This window comes from Pan paniscus, chromosome 17 (genome assembly GCF_029289425.2).
Source record: "Pan paniscus chromosome 17, NHGRI_mPanPan1-v2.0_pri, whole genome shotgun sequence".
In the NCBI taxonomy this organism is placed as follows: Eukaryota; Metazoa; Chordata; class Mammalia; order Primates; family Hominidae; genus Pan; species Pan paniscus.
Window position 1 is genome coordinate 12,388,474 of NC_073266.2, and position 23,534 is coordinate 12,412,007.

The window sequence follows — 23,534 nt, forward strand, 5'->3', positions numbered from 1 at the left end:
AGGACAGTAAATATATATTACACTCTATTTAAAATATCAAAAACTACACCAAATATATATTATATAATTTACATAAAATATCAAAAGTACAACAAATATATATTATATACTCTACATAATATATCAAAAAGTACAGTAAATATATTTCACATGTTGTACATATAATATTAACTAAAAGTACACCAAATACATTTTACATACTGTAAATAAAATACCAAAACTTACAGTAAGTATATATTATCTACTGTACATAAAATATCAAAAAGTACACCAAATATGTGTTATATATACTGTAAATAAACTATCAAAATCTTCAGTAATTATATTTAATATACTGTACATAAAATATCAAAAATTACACCAAATGTATATTATACACTCTAAATAGAATATCAAAAAGGACAGTAAATATATATTACACTCTATGTAAAATATCAAAACTACACCAAATATACATTATATAATTTACATAAAATATCAAAAGTACACCAAATATATATTATATACTCTACATAAAATATCAAAAAGTACAGTAAATATATTTCATATGTTGTACATATAATATTAACTAAAAGTACACCAAATACATTTTACATACTGTAAATAAAATACCAAAAATTACAGTAAGTATATATTATATACTGTACATAAAATATCAAAAAGTACACCAAATATGTGTTATATATACTGTAAATAAACTATCAAAATCTTCAGTAATTATATTTAATATACTGTACATAAAATATCAAAAATTACACCAAATGTATATTATACACTCTAAATAGAATATCAAAAAGGACAGTAAATATATATTACACTCTATGTAAAATATCAAAACTACACCAAATATATATTATATAATTTACATAAAATATCAAAAGTACACCAAATATATATTATATACTCTACATAAAATATCAAAAAGTACAGTAAATATATTTCATATGTTGTACATATAATATTAACTAAAAGTACACCAAATACATTTTACATACTGTAAATAAAATACCAAAAATTACAGTAAGCATATATTATCTACTGTACATAAAATATCAAAAAGTACACCAAATATGTGTTATATATACTGTAAATAAACTATCAAAACCTTCAGTAATTATATTTAATATACTGTACATAAAATATCAAAAATTACACCAAATGTATATTATACACTCTGAATAGAATATCAAAAAGGACAGTAAATATATATTACACTCTATGTAAAATATCAAAACTACACCAAATATATATTATGTAATTTACATAAAATATCAAAAGTACACCAAATATATATTATATACTGTACATAAAATATCAAAAAGTACAGTAAATATATTTCATATGTTGTACATATAATATTAACTAAAAGTACACCAAATACATTTTACATACTGTAAATAAAATATCAAAAATTACAGTAAGTATATATTATCTACTGTACATAAAATATCAAAAAGTACACCAAATATGTGTTATATATACTGTAAATAAACTATCAAAATCTTCAGTAATTATATTTAATATACTGTACATAAAATATCAAAAATTACACCAAATGTATATTATACACTCTAAATAGAATATCAAAAAGGACAGTAAATATATATTACACTCTATGTAAGATATCAAAACTACACCAAATATATATTATATAATTTAAATAAAATATCAAAAGTACACCAAATATATATTATATAATCTACATAAAATATCAAAAAGTACAGTAAATATATTTCATATGTTGCACATATAATATTAACTAAAAGTACACCAAATACATTTTTCATACTGTAAATAAAATACCAAAAATTACAGTAAGTATATATTATCTACTGTACATAAAATATCAAAAAGTACACCAAATATGTGTTATATATACTGTAAATAAACTATGAAAATCTTCAGTAATTATATTTAATATACTGTACATAAAATATCAAAAATTACACCAAATGTATATTATACACTCTAAATAGAATATCAAAAAGACAGTAAATATATACTACACTCTATGGAAAATAACAAAACTACACCAAATATATATTATATAATTTATATAAAATATCAAAAGTACACCAAATATATATTATATACTCTACATAAAATATCAAAAAGTACAGTAAATATATTTCATATGTTGTACATATAATATTAACTAAAAGTACACCAAATACATTTTACATACTGTAAATAAAATATCAAAAATTACAGTAAGTATATATTATCTACTGTACATAAAATATCAAAAAGTACACCAAATATGTGTTATATATACTGTAAATAAACTATCAAAATCTTCAGTAATTATATTTAATATACTGTACATAAAATATCAAAAATTACACCAAATGTATATTATACACTCTAAATAGAATATCAAAAAGGACAGTAAATATATATTACACTCTATGTAAAATATCAAAACTACACCAAATATATATTATATAATTTACATAAAATATCAAAAGTACACCAAATATATATTATATACTCTACATAAAATATCAAAAAGTACAGTAAATATATTTCATATGTTGTACATATAATATTAACTAAAAGTACACCAAATACATTTTACATACTGTAAATAAAATACCAAATATTTCAGTAAGTATATATTATCTACTGTACATAAAATATCAAAAAGTACACCAAATATGTGTTATATATACTGTAAATAAACTATCAAAATCTTCAGTAATTATATTTAATATACTGTACATAAAATATCAAAAATTACACCAAATGTATATTATACATTCTAATTAGAATATCAAAAAGGACAGTAAATATATACTACACTCTATGTAAAACATCAAAACTACACCAAATATATATTATATAATTTACATAAAATATAAAAAGTACACCATATATATTATATACTCTACATAAAATATCAAAAAGTACAGTAAATATATTTCATATGTTGTACATATAATATTAACTAAAAGTACAGCAAATACATTTTACATACTGTAAATAAAATACCAAAAATTACTGTAAGCATATATTATCTACTGTACATAAAATATCAAAAAGTACACCAAATATGTGTTATATATACTGTAAATAAACTATCAAAATCTTCAGTAATTATATTTAATATACTGTACATAAAATATCAAAAATTACACCAAATGTACATTATACACTCTAAATAGAATATCAAAAAGGACAGTAAATATATATTACACTCTATGTAAAATATCAAAACTACACCAAATATATATTATATAATTTACCTAAAATATCAAAAGTACACCAAATATATATTATATACTGTACATAAAATATCAAACAGTACAGTAAATATATTTCATATGTTGTACATATAATATTAACTAAAGGTACACCAAATACATTTTACATACTGTAAATAAAATACCAAAAATTACAGTCAGTATATATTATCTACTGTACATAAAATATCAAAAAGTACACCAAATATGTGTTATATATACTGTAAATAAACTATCAAAATCTTCAGTAATTATATTTAATATACTGTACATAAAATATCAAAAATTACACCAAATGAATATTATACACTCTAAATAAAATATCAAAAAGGACAGTAAATATATATTACACACTATTTAAAATATCAAAAACTACACCAAATATATATTATATAATTTACATAAAATATCAAAAGTACACCAAATATATATCATATACTGTACATAAAATATCAAAAAGTACAGTAAATATATTTCATATGTTGTACATATAATATTAACTAAAAGTACACCAAATACATTTTACATACTGTAAATAAAATATCAAAAATTACAGTAAGTATATATTATCTACTGTACATAAAATATCAAAAAGTACACAAAATATGTGTTATATATACTGTAAATAAACTACCAAAATCTTCAGTAATTATATTTAATATACTGTACATAAAATATCAAAAATTACACCAAATGTATATTATACACTCTAAATAGAATATCAAAAAGGACAGTAAATATATATTACACTCTATGTAAAATATCAAAACTACACCAAATATATATTATATAATTTACATAAAATATCAAAAGTACACCAAATATATATTATATACTCTACATAAAATATCAAAAAGTACAGTAAATATATTTCATATGTTGTACATATAATATTAACTAAAAGTACACCAAATACATTTTACATACTGTAAATAAAATACCAAAAATTACAGTAAGCATATATTATCTACTGTACATAAAATATCAAAAAGTACACCAAATATGTGTTATATATACTGTAAATAAACTATCAATATCTTCAGTAATTATATTTAATATACTGTACATAAAATATCAAAAATTACACCAAATGTATATTATACACTCTAAATAGAATATCAAAAAGGACAGTAAATATATATTACACTCTATTTAAAATATCAAAAACTACACCAAATATATATTATATAATTTACATAAAATATCAAAAGTACACCAAATATATATTATATACTCTACATAAAATATCAAAAAGTACAGTAAATATATTTGACATGTTGCACATATAATATTAACTAAAAGTACACCAAATACATTTTACATACTGTAAATAAAATATCAAAAATTACAGTAAGTATATATTATCTACTGTACATAAAATATCAAAAAGTACACCAAATATGTGTTATATATACTGTAAATAAACTATCAAAATTTGCAGTAATTATATTTAATATACTGTACATAAAATATCAAAAATTACACCAAATGTATATTATACACACTAAATAAAATATCAAAAAGGACAGTAAATATATATTACACTCTATTTAAAATATCAAAAACTACACCAAATATATATTATATAATTTACATAAAATATAAAAAATACACCAACTATATATTATATAATCTACATAAAATATCAAAAAGTACAGTAAATATATTTCACATTTTGTACATATAATATTAACTAAAAGTACACCAAATACATTTTACATACTGTAAATAAAATACCAAAAATTACAGTAAGCATATATTATCTACTGTACATAAAATATCAAAAAGTACACCAAATAAGTGTTATATATACTGTAAATAAACTATCAAAATCTTCAGTAATTATATTTAATATACTGTACATAAAATATCAAAAATTACACCAAATGTATATTATACACTCTAAATAGAATATCAAAAAGGACAGTAAATATATATTACACTCTATGTAAAATATCAAAACTACACCAAATATATATTATATAATTTACATAAAATATCAAAAGTACACCAAATATATATTATATACTCTACATAAAATATCAAAAAGTACAGTAAATATATTTCATATGTTGTACATATAATATTAACTAAAAGTACACCAAATACATTTTACATACTGTAAATAAAATACCAAAAATTACAGTAAGTATATATTATCTACTGTACATAAAATATCAAAAAGTACACCAAATATGTGTTATATATACTGTAAATAAACTATCAAAATCTTCAGTAATTATATTTAATATACTGCACATAAAATATCAAAAATTACACCAAATGTATATTATACACTCTAAATAGAATATCAAAAAGGACAGTAAATATATACTACACTCTATGTAAAATATCAAAACTACAACAAATATATATTATATAATTTACATAAAATATCAAAAGTACACCAAATATATATTATATACTCTACATAAAATATCAAAAAGTACAGTAAATATATTTCATATGTTGTACATATAATATTAACTAAAAGTACACCAAATACATTTTACATACTGTAAATAAAATATCAAAATTACAGTAAGTATATATTATCTACTGTACATAAAATATCAAAAAGTACACCAAATATGTGTTATATATACTGTAAATAAACTATCAAAATCTTCATTAATTATATTTAATATACTGTACATAAAATATCAAAAATTACACCAAATGTATATTATACACTCTAAATAGAATATCAAAAAGGACAGTAAATATATATTACACTCTATGTAAAATATCAAAACTACACCAAATATATCTTATATAATTTACATAAAATATCAAAAGTACACCAAATATATATTATATACTCTACATAAAATATCAAAAAGTACAGTAAATATATTTCATATGTTGTACATATAATATTAACTAAAAGTACACCAAATACATTTTATATACTGTAAATAAAATACCAAAAATTACAGTAAGTATATATTATCTACTGTACATAAAATATCAAAAAGTACACCAAATATGTGTTATATATACTGTAAATAAACTATCAAAATCTTCAGTAATTATATTTAATATACTGTACATAAAATATCAAAAATTACACCAAATGTATATTATACACTCTAAATAGAATATCAAAAAGGACAGTAAATATATATTACACTCTATGTAAAATATCAAAACTACACCAAATATATATTATATAATTTACATAAAATATCAAAAGTACACCAAATATATATTATATACTCTACATAAAATATCAAAAAGTACAGTAAATATATGTCATATGTTGTACATATAATATTAACTAAAAGTACACCAAATACATTTTACATACTGTAAATAAAATACCAAAAATTACAGTAAGTATATATTATCTACTGTACATAAAATATCAAAAAGTACACCAAATATGTGTTATATATACTGTAAATAAACTATCAAAATCTTCAGTAATTATATTTAATATACTGTTCATAAAATATCAAAAATTATACCAAATGTATATTATACTCTCTAAATAGGATATCAAAAAGGACAGTAAATATATATTACACTCTATGTAAAATATCAAAACTACACCAAATATATATTATATAATTTACATAAAATATCAAAAGTACACCAAATATATATTATATACTCTACATAAAATATGAAAAAGTACAGTAAATATATTTCATATGTTGTAAATATAATATTAACTAAAAGTATACCAAATACATTTTACATACTGTAAATAAAATACCAATATTTCAGTAAGTATATATTATCTACTGTACATAAAATATCAAAAAGTACACCAAATATGTGTTATATATAATGTAAATAAACTATCAAAACCTTCAGTAATTATATGTAATATACTGTACATTAAATATCAAAAATTACACCAAATGTATATTATACACTCTAAATAGAATATCAAAAAGGACAGTAAATATATACTACACTCTATGTAAAATATCAAAACTACACCAAACATATATTATATAATTTACATAAAATATCAAAAGTACACCAAATATATATTATATACTCTACATAAAATATCAAAAAGTACAGTAAATATATTTCATATGTTGTACATATAATATTAACTAAAAGTACACCAAATACATTTTACATACTGTAAATAAAATATCAAAAATTACAGTAAGTATATATTATCTACTGTACATAAAATATCAAAAAGTACACCAAATATGTGTTATATTTACTGTAAATAAACTATCAAAATCTTCACTAATTATATTTAATATACTGTACATAAAACATCAAAAATTACACCAAATGTATATTATACACTCTAAATAGAATATCAAAAAGGACAGTAAATATATATTACACTCTATGTAAAATATCAAAAACTACACCAAATATATATTATATAATTTACATAAAATATCAAAAGTACACCAAATATATATTATATACTGTACATAAAATATCAAAAAGTACAGTAAATATATTTCATATATTGTACATATAATATTAACTAAAAGTACACCAAATACATTTTACATTCTGTAAGTAAAATATCAAAAATTACAGTAAGTATATATTATCTACTGTACATAAAATATAAAAAGTACACCAAATATGTGTTATATATACTGTAAATAAACTATCAAAATCTTCAGTAATTATATTTAATATACTGTACATAAAATATCAAAAATTACACCAAATGTATATTATACACTCTAAATAGAATATCAAAAAGGACAGTAAATATATACTACACTCTATGTAAAATATCAAAACTACACCAAATATATATTCTATAATTTACATAAAATATCAAAAGTACACCAAATATATATTATATACTCTACATAAAATATCAAAAAGTACAGTAAATATATTTCATATGTTGTACATATAATATTAACTAAAAGTACACCAAATACATTTTACATACTGTAAATAAAATATCAAAAATTACAGTAAGTATATATTATCTACTGTACATAAAATATCAAAAAGTACACCAAATATGTGTTATATATACCGTAAATAAACTATCAAAAACTTCAGTAATTATATTTAATATACTGTACATAAAATATCAAAAATTACACCAAATGTATATTATACACTCTAAATAGAATATCAAAAAGACAGTAAATATATATTACACTCTATGTAAAATATCAAAACTACACCAAATATATATTATATAATTTACATAAAATATCAAAAGTACACCAAATATATATTATATACTCTACATAAAATATCAAAAAGTACAGTAAATATATTTCATATGTTGTACATATAATATTAACTAATAGTACACCAAATACATTTTACATACTGTAAATAAAATACCAAAAATTACAGTAAGTATATATTATCTACTGTACATAAAATATCAAAAAGTACACCAAATATGTGTTATATATACCGTAAATAAACTATCAAAATCTTCAGTAATTATATTTAATATACTGTACATAAAATATCAAAAATTACACCAAATGTATATTATACACTCTAAATAGAATATCAAAAAGGACAGTAAATATATACTACACTCTATGTAAAATAACAAAACTACACCAAATATATATTATATAATTTACATAAAATATCAAAAGAACACCAAATATATCTTATATACTGTACATAAAATATGAAAAAGTACAGTAAATATATTTCATATGTTGTACATATAATATTAACTAAAAGTACACCAAATACATTTTACATACTGTAAATAAAATATCAAAAATTACAGTAAGTATATATTATCTACTGTACATAAAATATCAAAAAGTACACCAAATATGTGTTATATATACTGTAAATAAACTATCAAAATCTTCATTAATTATATTTAATATACTGTACATAAAATATCAAAAATTACACCAAATGTATATTATACACTCTAAATAGAATATCAAAAAGGACAGTAAATATATATTACACTCTATGTAAAATATCAAAACTACACCAAATATATATTTATAATTTACATAAAATATCAAAAGTACACCAAATATATATTATATACTCTACATAAAATATCAAAAAGTACAGTAAATATATTTCATATGTTGTACATATAATATTAACTAAAAGTACACCAAATACATTTTATATACTGTAAATAAAATACCAAAAATTACAGTAAGTATATATTATCTACTGTACATAAAATATCAAAAAGTACACCAAATATGTGTTATATATACTGTAAATAAACTATCAAAATCTTCAGTAATTATATTTAATATACTGTACATAAAATATCAAAAATTACACCAAATGTATATTATACACTCTAAATAGAATATCAAAAAGGACAGTAAATATATATTACACTCTATGTAAAATATCAAAACTACACCAAATATATATTATATAATTTACATAAAATATCAAAAGTACACCAAATATATATTATATACTCTACATAAAATATCGAAAAGTACAGTAAATATATTTCATATGTTGTACATATAATATTAACTAAAAGTACACGAAATACATTTTACATACTGTAAATAAAATACCAAAAATTACAGTAAGTATATATTATCTACTGTACATAAAATATCAAAAAGTACACCAAATATGTGTTATATATACTGTAAATAAACTATCAAAATCTTCAGTAATTATAATTAATATACTGTACATAAAATATCAAAAATTACACCAAATGTATATTATACACTCTAAATAGAATATCAAAAAGGACAGTAAATATATACTACACTCTATGTAAAATATCAGAACTACACCAAATATATATTATATAATTTACATAAAATATCAAAAGTACACCAAATATATATTATATACTCTACATAAAATATCAAAAAGTACAGTAAATATATTTCATATGTTGTACATATAATATTAACTAAAAGTACACCAAATACATTTTACATACTGTAAATAAAATATCAAAAATTACAGTAAGTATATATTATCTACTGTACATAAAATATCAAAAAGTACACCAAATATGTGTTATATTTACTGTAAATAAACTATCAAAATCTTCACTAATTATATTTAATATACTGTACATAAAACATCAAAAATTACACCAAATGTATATTATACACTCTAAATAGAATATCAAAAAGGACAGTAAATATATATTACACTCTATGTAAAATATCAAAAACTACACCAAATATATATTATATAATTTACATAAAATATCAAAAGTACACCAAATATATATTATATACTGTACATAAAATATCAAAAAGTACAGTAAATATATTTCATATATTGTACATATAATATTAACTAAAAGTACACCAAATACATTTTACATTCTGTAAGTAAAATATCAAAAATTACAGTAAGTATATATTATCTACTGTACATAAAATATAAAAAGTACACCAAATATGTGTTATATATACTGTAAATAAACTATCAAAATCTTCAGTAATTATATTTAATATACTGTACATAAAATATCAAAAATTACACCAAATGTATATTATACACTCTAAATAGAATATCAAAAAGGACAGTAAATATATACTACACTCTATGTAAAATATCAAAACTACACCAAATATATATTCTATAATTTACATAAAATATCAAAAGTACACCAAATATATATTATATACTCTACATAAAATATCAAAAAGTACAGTAAATATATTTCATATGTTGTACATATAATATTAACTAAAAGTACACCAAATACATTTTACATACTGTAAATAAAATATCAAAAATTACAGTAAGTATATATTATCTACTGTACATAAAATATCAAAAAGTACACCAAATATGTGTTATATATACCGTAAATAAACTGTCAAAAACTTCAGTAATTATATTTAATATACTGTACATAAAATATCAAAAATTACACCAAATGTATATTATACACTCTAAATAGAATATCAAAAAGGACAGTAAATATATATTACACTCTATGTAAAATATCAAAACTACACCAAATATATATTATATAATTTACATAAAATATCAAAAGTACACCAAATATATATTATATACTCTACATAAAATATCAAAAAGTACAGTAAATATATTTCATATGTTGTACATATAATATTAACTAAAAGTACACCAAATACATTTTACATACTGTAAATAAAATACCAAAAATTACAGTAAGTATATATTATCTACTGTACATAAAATATCAAAAAGTACACCAAATATGTGTTATATATACCGTAAATAAACTATCAAAATCTTCAGTAATTATATTTAATATACTGTACATAAAATATCAAAAATTACACCAAATGTATATTATACACTCTAAATAGAATATCAAAAAGGACAGTAAATATATACTACACTCTATGTAAAATAACAAAACTACACCAAATATATATTATATAATTTACATAAAATATCAAAAGAACACCAAATATATCTTATATACTGTACATAAAATATGAAAAAGTACAGTAAATATATTTCATATGTTGTACATATAATATTAACTAAAAGTACACCAAATACATTTTACATACTGTAAATAAAATATCAAAAATTACAGTAAGTATATATTATCTACTGTACATAAAATATCAAAAAGTACACCAAATATGTGTTATATATACTGTAAATAAACTATCAAAATCTTCATTAATTATATTTAATATACTGTACATAAAATATCAAAAATTACACCAAATGTATATTATACACTCTAAATAGAATATCAAAAAGGACAGTAAATATATATTACACTCTATGTAAAATATCAAAACTACACCAAATATATATTTATAATTTACATAAAATATCAAAAGTACACCAAATATATATTATATACTCTACATAAAATATCAAAAAGTACAGTAAATATATTTCATATGTTGTACATATAATATTAACTAAAAGTACACCAAATACATTTTATATACTGTAAATAAAATACCAAAAATTACAGTAAGTATATATTATCTACTGTACATAAAATATCAAAAAGTACACCAAATATGTGTTATATATACTGTAAATAAACTATCAAAATCTTCAGTAATTATATTTAATATACTGTACATAAAATATCAAAAATTACACCAAATGTATATTATACACTCTAAATAGAATATCAAAAAGGACAGTAAATATATATTACACTCTATGTAAAATATCAAAACTACACCAAATATATATTATATAATTTACATAAAATATCAAAAGTACACCAAATATATATTATATACTCTACATAAAATATCGAAAAGTACAGTAAATATATTTCATATGTTGTACATATAATATTAACTAAAAGTACACCAAATACATTTTACATACTGTAAATAAAATACCAAAAATTACAGTAAGTATATATTATCTACTGTACATAAAATATCAAAAAGTACACCAAATATGTGTTATATATACTGTAAATAAACTATCAAAATCTTCAGTAATTATAATTAATATACTGTACATAAAATATCAAAAATTACACCAAATGTATATTATACACTCTAAATAGAATATCAAAAAGGACAGTAAATATATACTACACTCTATGTAAAATATCAGAACTACACCAAATATATATTATATAATTTACATAAAATATCAAAAGTACACCAAATATATATTATATACTCTACATAAAATATCAAAAAGTACAGTAAATATATTTCATATGTTGTACATATAATATTAACTAAAAGTACACCAAATACATTTTACATACTGTAAATAAAATATCAAAAATTACAGTAAGTATATATTATCTACTGTACATAAAATATCAAAAAGTACACCAAATATGTGTTATATATACCGTAAATAAACTATCAAAATCTTCAGTAATTATATTTAATATACTGTACATAAAATATCAAAAATTACACCAAATGTATATTATACACTCTAAATAGAATATCAAAAAGGACAGTAAATATATATTACACTCTATGTAAAATATCAAAAACTACACCAAATATATATTATATAATTTACATAAAATATCAAAAGTACACCAAATATATATTATATACTGTACATAAAATATCAAAAAGTACAGTAAATATATTTCATATATTGTACATATAATATTAACTAAAAGTACACCAAATACATTTTACATTCTGTAAGTAAAATATCAAAAATTACAGTAAGTATATATTATCTACTGTACATAAAATATAAAAAGTACACCAAATATGTGTTATATATACTGTAAATAAACTATCAAAATCTTCAGTAATTATATATAATATACTGTACATAAAATATCAAAAATTACACCAAATGTATATTATACACTCTAAATAGAATATCAAAAAGGACAGTAAATATATACTACACTCTATGTAAAATATCAAAACTACACCAAATATATATTCTATAATTTACATAAAATATCAAAAGTACACCAAATATATATTATATACTCTACATAAAATATCAAAAAGTACAGTAAATATATTTCATATGTTGTACATATAATATTAACTAAAAGTACACCAAATACATTTTACATACTGTAAATAAAATATCAAAAATTACAGTAAGTATATATTATCTACTGTACATAAAATATCAAAAAGTACACCAAATATGTGTTATATATACCGTAAATAAACTGTCAAAAACTTCAGTAATTATATTTAATATACTGTACATAAAATATCAAAAATTACACCAAATGTATATTATACACTCTAAATAGAATATCAAAAAGGACAGTAAATATATATTACACTCTATGTAAAATATCAAAACTACACCAAATATATATTATATAATTTACATAAAATATCAAAAGTACACCAAATATATATTATATACTCTACATAAAATATCAAAAAGTACAGTAAATATATTTCATATGTTGTACATATAATATTAACTAAAAGTACACCAAATACATTTTACATACTGTAAATAAAATACCAAAAATTACAGTAAGTATATATTATCTACTGTACATAAAATATCAAAAAGTACACCAAATATGTGTTATATATACCGTAAATAAACTATCAAAATCTTCAGTAATTATATTTAATATACTGTACATAAAATATCAAAAATTACACCAAATGTATATTATACACTCTAAATAGAATATCAAAAAGGACAGTAAATATATACTACACTCTATGTAAAATAACAAAACTACACCAAATATATATTATATAATTTACATAAAATATCAAAAGAACACCAAATATATCTTATATACTGTACATAAAATATGAAAAAGTACAGTAAATATATTTCATATGTTGTACATATAATATTAACTAAAAGTACACCAAATACATTTTACATACTGTAAATAAAATATCAAAAATTACAGTAAGTATATATTATCTACTGTACATAAAATATCAAAAAGTACACCAAATATGTGTTATATATACTGTAAATAAACTATCAAAATCTTCATTAATTATATTTAATATACTGTACATAAAATATCAAAAATTACACCAAATGTATATTATACACTCTAAATAGAATATCAAAAAGGACAGTAAATATATATTACACTCTATGTAAAATATCAAAACTACACCAAATATATATTTATAATTTACATAAAATATCAAAAGTACACCAAATATATATTATATACTCTACATAAAATATCAAAAAGTACAGTAAATATATTTCATATGTTGTACATATAATATTAACTAAAAGTACACCAAATACATTTTATATACTGTAAATAAAATACCAAAAATTACAGTAAGTATATATTATCTACTGTACATAAAATATCAAAAAGTACACCAAATATGTGTTATATATACTGTAAATAAACTATCAAAATCTTCAGTAATTATATTTAATATACTGTACATAAAATATCAAAAATTACACCAAATGTATATTATACACTCTAAATAGAATATCAAAAAGGACAGTAAATATATATTACACTCTATGTAAAATATCAAAACTACACCAAATATATATTATATAATTTACATAAAATATCAAAAGTACACCAAATATATATTATATACTCTACATAAAATATCGAAAAGTACAGTAAATATATTTCATATGTTGTACATATAATATTAACTAAAAGTACACCAAATACATTTTACATACTGTAAATAAAATACCAAAAATTACAGTAAGTATATATTATCTACTGTACATAAAATATCAAAAAGTACACCAAATATGTGTTATATATACTGTAAATAAACTATCAAAATCTTCAGTAATTATAATTAATATACTGTACATAAAATATCAAAAATTACACCAAATGTATATTATACACTCTAAATAGAATATCAAAAAGGACAGTAAATATATACTACACTCTATGTAAAATATCAGAACTACACCAAATATATATTATATAATTTACATAAAATATCAAAAGTACACCAAATATATATTATATACTCTACATAAAATATCAAAAAGTACAGTAAATATATTTCATATGTTGTACATATAATATTAACTAAAAGTACACCAAATACATTTTACATACTGTAAATAAAATATCAAAAATTACAGTAAGTATATATTATCTACTGTACATAAAATATCAAAAAGTACACCAAATATGTGTTATATATACCGTAAATAAACTATCAAAATCTTCAGTAATTATATTTAATATACTGTACATAAAATATCAAAAATTACACCAAATGTATATTATACACTCTAAATAGAATATCAAAAAGGACAGTAAATATATATTACACTCTATGTAAAATATCAAAACTACACCAAATATATATTATATAATTTACATAAAATATCAAAAGTACACCAAATATATATTATATACTCTACATAAAATATCAAAAAGTACAGTAAATATATTTAATATGTTGTACATATAATATTAACTAAAAGTACACCAAATACATTTTACATACTGTAAATAAAATACCAAAAATTACAGTAAGTATATATTATCTACTGTACATAAAATATCAAAAAGTACACCAAATATGTGTTATATATACCGTAAATAAACTATCAAAATCTTCAGTAATTATATTTAATATACTGTACATAAAATATCAAAAATTACACCAAATGTATATTATACACTCTAAATAGAATACCAAAAAGGACAGTAAATATATACTACACTCTATGTAAAATAACAAAACTACACCAAATATATATTATATAATTTACATAAAATATCAAAAGTACACCAAATATATACTATATACTCTACATAAAATATCAAAAGTACAGTAAATATATTTCATATGTTGTACATATAATATTAACTAAAAGTACACCAAATACATTTTACATAGTGTAAATAAAATATCAAAAATTACAGTAAGTATATATTATCTACTGTACATAAAATATCAAAAAGTACACCAAATATGTGTTATATATACTGTAAATAAACTATCAAAATCTTCATTAATTATATTTAATATACTGTACATAAAATATCAAAAATTACACCAAATGTATATTATACACTCTAAATAGAATATCAAAAAGGACAGTAAATATATATTACACTCTATGTAAAATATCAAAACTACACCAAATATATATTATATAATTTACATAAAATATCAAAAGTACACCAAATATATATTATATACTCTACATAAAATATCAAAAAGTACAGTAAATATATTTCATATGTTGTTCATATAATATTAACTAAAAGTACACCAAATACATTTTACATACTGTAAATAAAATATCAAAAATTACAGTAAGTATATATTATCTACTGTACATAAAATATCAAAAAGTACACCAAATATGTGTTATATATACCGTAAATAAACTATCAAAATCTTCAGTAATTATATTTAATATACTGTACATAAAATATCAAAAATTACACCAAATGTATATTATACACTCTAAATAGAATATCAAAAAGGACAGTAAATATATATTACACTCTATGTAAAATATCAAAACTACACCAAATATATATTATATAATTTACATAAAATATCAAAAGTACACCAAATATATATTATATACTCTACATAAAATATCAAAAAGTACAGTAAATATAATTCATATGTTGTACATATAATATTAACTAAAAGTACACCAAATACATTTTACATACTGTAAATAAAATACCAAAAATTACAGTAAGTATATATTATCTACTGTACATAAAATATCAAAAAGTACACCAAATATGTGTTATATATACCGTAAATAAACTATCAAAATCTTCAGTAATTATATTTAATATACTGTACATAAAATATCAAAAATTACACCAAATGTATATTATACACTCTAAATAGAATATCAAAAAGGACAGTAAATATATACTACACTCTATGTAAAATAACAAAACTACACCAAATATATATTATATAATTTACATAAAATATCAAAAGTACACCAAATATATATTATATACTCTACATAAAATATCAAAAAGTACAGTAAATATATTTCATATGTTGTACATATAATATTAACTAAAAGTACACCAAATACATTTTACATACTGTAAATAAAATATCAAAAATTACAGTAAGTATATATTATCTACTGTACATAAAATATCAAAAAGTACACCAAATATGTGTTATATATACTGTAAATAAACTATCAAAATCTTCATTAATTATGTTTAATATACTGTACATAAAATATCAAAAATTACACCAAATGTATATTATACACTCTAAATAGAATATCAAAAAGGACAGTAAATATATATTACACTCTATGTAAAATATCAAAACTACACCAAATATATATTATATAATTTACATAAAATATCAAAAGTACACCAAATATATATTATATACTCTACATAAAATATCAAAAAGTACAGTAAATATATTTCATATGTTGTACATATAATATTAACTAAAAGTACACCAAATACATTTTATATACTGTAAATAAAATACCAAAAATTACAGTAAGCATATATTATCTACTGTACATAAAATATCAAAAAGTACACCAAATATGTGTTATATATACTGTAAATAAACTATCAAAATCTTCAGTAATTATATTTAATATACTGTACATAAAATATCAAAAATTACACCAAATGTATATTATAGACTCTAAATAGAATATCAAAAAGGACAGTAAATATATACTACACTCTATGTAAAATATCAAAACTACACCAAATATATATTACATAATTTACATAAAATATCAAAAGTACACCAAATATATATTATATACTCTACATAAAATATCAAAAAGTACAGTAAATATATTTCATATGTTGTACATATAGTATTAACTAAAAGTACACCAAATACATTTTACATACTGTAAATAAAATACCAAAAATTACAGTAAGTATATATTATCTACTGTACATAAAATATCAAAAAGTACACCAAATATGTGTTATATATACCGTAAATAAACTATCAAAATCTTCAGTAATTATATTTAATATACTGTACATAAAATATCAAAAATTACACCAAATGTATATTATACACTCTAAATAGAATACCAAAAAGGACAGTAAATATATACTACACTCTATGTAAAATAACAAAACTACACCAAATATATATTATATAATTTACATAAAATATCAAAAGTACACCAAATATATACTATATACTCTACATAAAATATCAAAAAGTACAGTAAATATATTTCATATGTTGTACATATAATATTAACTAAAAGTACACCAAATACATTTTACATACTGTAAATAAAATATCAAAAATTACAGTAAGTATATATTATCTACTGTACATAAAATATCAAAAAGTACACCAAATATGTGTTATATATACTGTAAATAAACTATCAAAATCTTCAGTAATTATATTTAATATACTGTACATAAAATATCAAAAATTACACCAAATGTATATTATACACTCTAAATAGAATATCAAAAAGGACAGTAAATATATATTACACTCTATGTAAAATATCAAAACTACACCAAATATATATTATATAATTTACATAAAATATCAAAAGTACACCAAATATATATTATATACTCTACATAAAATATCAAAAAGTACAGTAAATATATTTCATATGTTGTACATATAATATTAACTAAAAGTACACCAAATACATTTTACATACTGTAAATAAAATATCAAAAATTACAGTAAGTATATATTATCTACTGTACATAAAATATCAAAAAGTACACCAAATATGTGTTATATATACCGTAAATAAACTATCAAAATCTTCAGTAATTATATTTAATATACTGTACATAAAATATCAAAAATTACACCAAATGTATATTATACACTCTAAATAGAATATCAAAAAGGACAGTAAATATATATTACACTCTATGTAAAATATCAAAACTACACCAAATATATATTATATAATTTACATAAAATATCAAAAGTACACCAAATATATATTATATACTCTACATAAAATATCAAAAAGTACAGTAAATATAATTCATATGTTGTACATATAATATTAACTAAAAGTACACCAAATACATTTTACATACTGTAAATAAAATACCAAAAATTACAGTAAGTATATATTATCTACTGTACATAAAATATCAAAAAGTACACCAAATATGTGTTATATATACCGTAAATAAACTATCAAAATCTTCAGTAATTATATTTAATATACTGTACATAAAATATCAAAAATTACACCAAATGTATATTATACACTCTAAATAGAATATCAAAAAGGACAGTAAATATATACTACACTCTATGTAAAATAACAAAACTACACCAAATATATATTATATAATTTACATAAAATATCAAAAGTACACCAAATATATATTATATACTCTACATAAAATATCAAAAAGTACAGTAAATATATTTCATATGTTGTACATATAATATTAACTAAAAGTACACCAAATACATTTTATATACTGTAAATAAAATACCAAAAATTACAGTAAGCATATATTATCTACTGTACATAAAATATCAAAAAGTACACCAAATATGTGTTATATATACTGTAAATAAACTATCAAAATCTTCAGTAATTATATTTAATATACTGTACATAAAATATCAAAAATTACACCAAATGTATATTATACACTCTAAATAGAATATCAAAAAGGACAGTAAATATATACTACACTCTATGTAAAATATCAAAACTACACCAAATATATATTACATAATTTACATAAAATATCAAAAGTACACCAAATATATATTATATACTCTACATAAAATATCAAAAAGTACAGTAAATATATTTCATATGTTGTACATATAGTATTAACTAAAAGTACACCAAATACATTTTACATACTGTAAATAAAATACCAAAAATTACAGTAAGTATATATTATCTACTGTACATAAAATATCAAAAAGTACACCAAATATGTGTTATATATACTGTAAATAAACTATCAAAATCTTCAGTAATTATATTTAATATACTGTACATAAAATATCAAAAATTATACCAAATGTATATTATACACTCTAAATAAAATATCAAAAAGGACAGTAAATATATATTACACTCTATTTAAAATATCAAAAACTACACCAAATATATATTATATAATTTACATAAAATATCAAAATTACACCAAATATATATTATATAATGTACATAAAATATCAAAAAGTACAGTAAATATATTTCATATGTTGTACATATAATATTAACTAAAAGTACACCAAATACATTATACATACTGTAAATTAAATACCAAAAATTACAGTAAGTATATATTATCTACTGTACATAAAATATCAAAAAGTACACCAAATATGTGTTATATATACTGTAAATAAACTACCAAAAGCTTCAGTAATTATATTTAATATACTGTACATAAAATATCAAAAATTACACCAAATGTATATTATACACTCTAAATAGAATATCAAAAAGGACAGTAAATATATATTACACTCTATGTAAAATATCAAAACTACACCAAATATATATTATATAATTTACATAAAATATCAAATGTACACCAAATATATATTATATACTGTACATAAAATATCAAAAAGTACAGTAAATATATTTCATATGTTGTACATATAATATTAACTAAAAGTACACCAAATACATTTTACATACTGTAAATAAAATACCAAAAATTACAGTAAGTATATATTATCTACTGTACATAAAATATCAAAAAGTACACCAAATATGTGTTATATATACTGTAAATAAACTATCAAAATCTTCAGTAATTATATTTAATATACTGTTCATAAAATATCAAAAATTATACCAAATGTATATTATACTCTCTAAATAGGATATCAAAAAGGACTGTAAATATATATTACACTCTATGTAAAATATCAAAACTACACCAAATATATATTATATAATTTACATAAAATATCAAAAGTACACCAAATATATATTATATACTCTACATAAAATATGAAAAAGTACAGTAAATATATTTCATATGTTGTACATATAATATTAACTAAAAGTACACCAAATACATTTTACATACTGTAAATAAAATATCAAAAATTACAGTAAGTATATATTATCTACTGTACATAAAATATCAAAAAGTACACCAAATATGTGTTATATATACTGTAAATAAACTATCAAAATCTTCACTAATTATATTTAATATACTGTACATAAAACATCAAAAATTACACCAAATGTATATTATACACTCTAAATAGAATATCAAAAAGGACAGTAAATATATATTACACTCTATGTAAAATATCAAAAACTACACCAAATATATATTATATAATTTACATAAAATATCAAAAGTACACCAAATATATATTATATACTGTACATAAAATATCAAAAAGTACAGTAAATATATTTCATATATTGTACATATAATATTAACTAAAAGTACACCAAATACATTTTACATTCTGTAAGTAAAATATCAAAAATTACAGTAAGTATATATTATCTACTGTACATAAAATATAAAAAGTACACCAAATATGTGTTATATATACTGTAAATAAACTATCAAAATCTTCAGTAATTATATTTAATATACTGTACATAAAATATCAAAAATTACACCAAATGTATATTATACACTCTAAATAGAATATCAAAAAGGACAGTAAATATATACTACACTCTATGTAAAATATCAAAACTACACCAAATATATATTATATAATTTACATAAAATATCAAAAGTACACCAAATATATATTATATACTCTACATAAAATATCAAAAAGTACAGTAAATATATTTCATATGTTGTACATATAATATTAACTAAAAGTACACCAAATACATTTTACATACTGTAAATAAAATATCAAAAATTACAGTAAGTATATATTATCTACTGTACATAAAATATCAAAAAGTACACCAAATATGTGTTATATATACCGTAAATAAACTATCAAAAACTTCAGTAATTATATTTAATATACTGTACATAAAATATCAAAAATTACACCAAATGTATATTATACACTCTAAATAGAATATCAAAAAGGACAGTAAATATATATTACACTCTATGTAAAATATCAAAACTACACCAAATATATATTATATAATTTACATAAAATATCAAAAGTACACCAAATATATATTATATACTCTACATAAAATATCGAAAAGTACAGTAAATATATTTCATATGTTGTACATATAATATTAACTAAAAGTACACCAAATACATTTTACATACTGTAAATAAAATACCAAAAATTACAGTAAGTATATATTATCTACTGTACATAAAATATCAAAAAGTACACCAAATATGTGTTATATATACTGTAAATAAACTATCAAAATCTTCAGTAATTATAATTAATATACTGTACATAAAATATCAAAAATTACACCAAATGTATATAATACACTCTAAATAGAATATCAAAAAGGACAGTAAATATATACTACACTCTATGTAAAATATCAAAACTACACCAAATATATATTATATAATTTACATAAAATATCAAAAGTACACCAAATATATATTATATACTCTACATAAAATATCAAAAAGTACAGTAAATATATTTCATATGTTGTACATATAATATTAACTAAAAGTACACCAAATACATTTTACATACTGTAAATAAAATATCAAAAATTACAGTAACTATATATTATCTACTGTACATAAAATATCAAAAAGTACACCAAATATGTGTTATATATACCGTAAATAAACTATCAAAATCTTCAGTAATTATATTTAATATACTGTACATAAAACATCAAAAATTACACCAAATGTATATTATACACTCTAAATAGAATATCAAAAAGGACAGTAAATATATATTACACTCTATGTAAAATATCAAAACTTCACCAAATATATATTATATAATTTACATAAAATATCAAAAGTACACCAAATATATATTATATACTCTACAT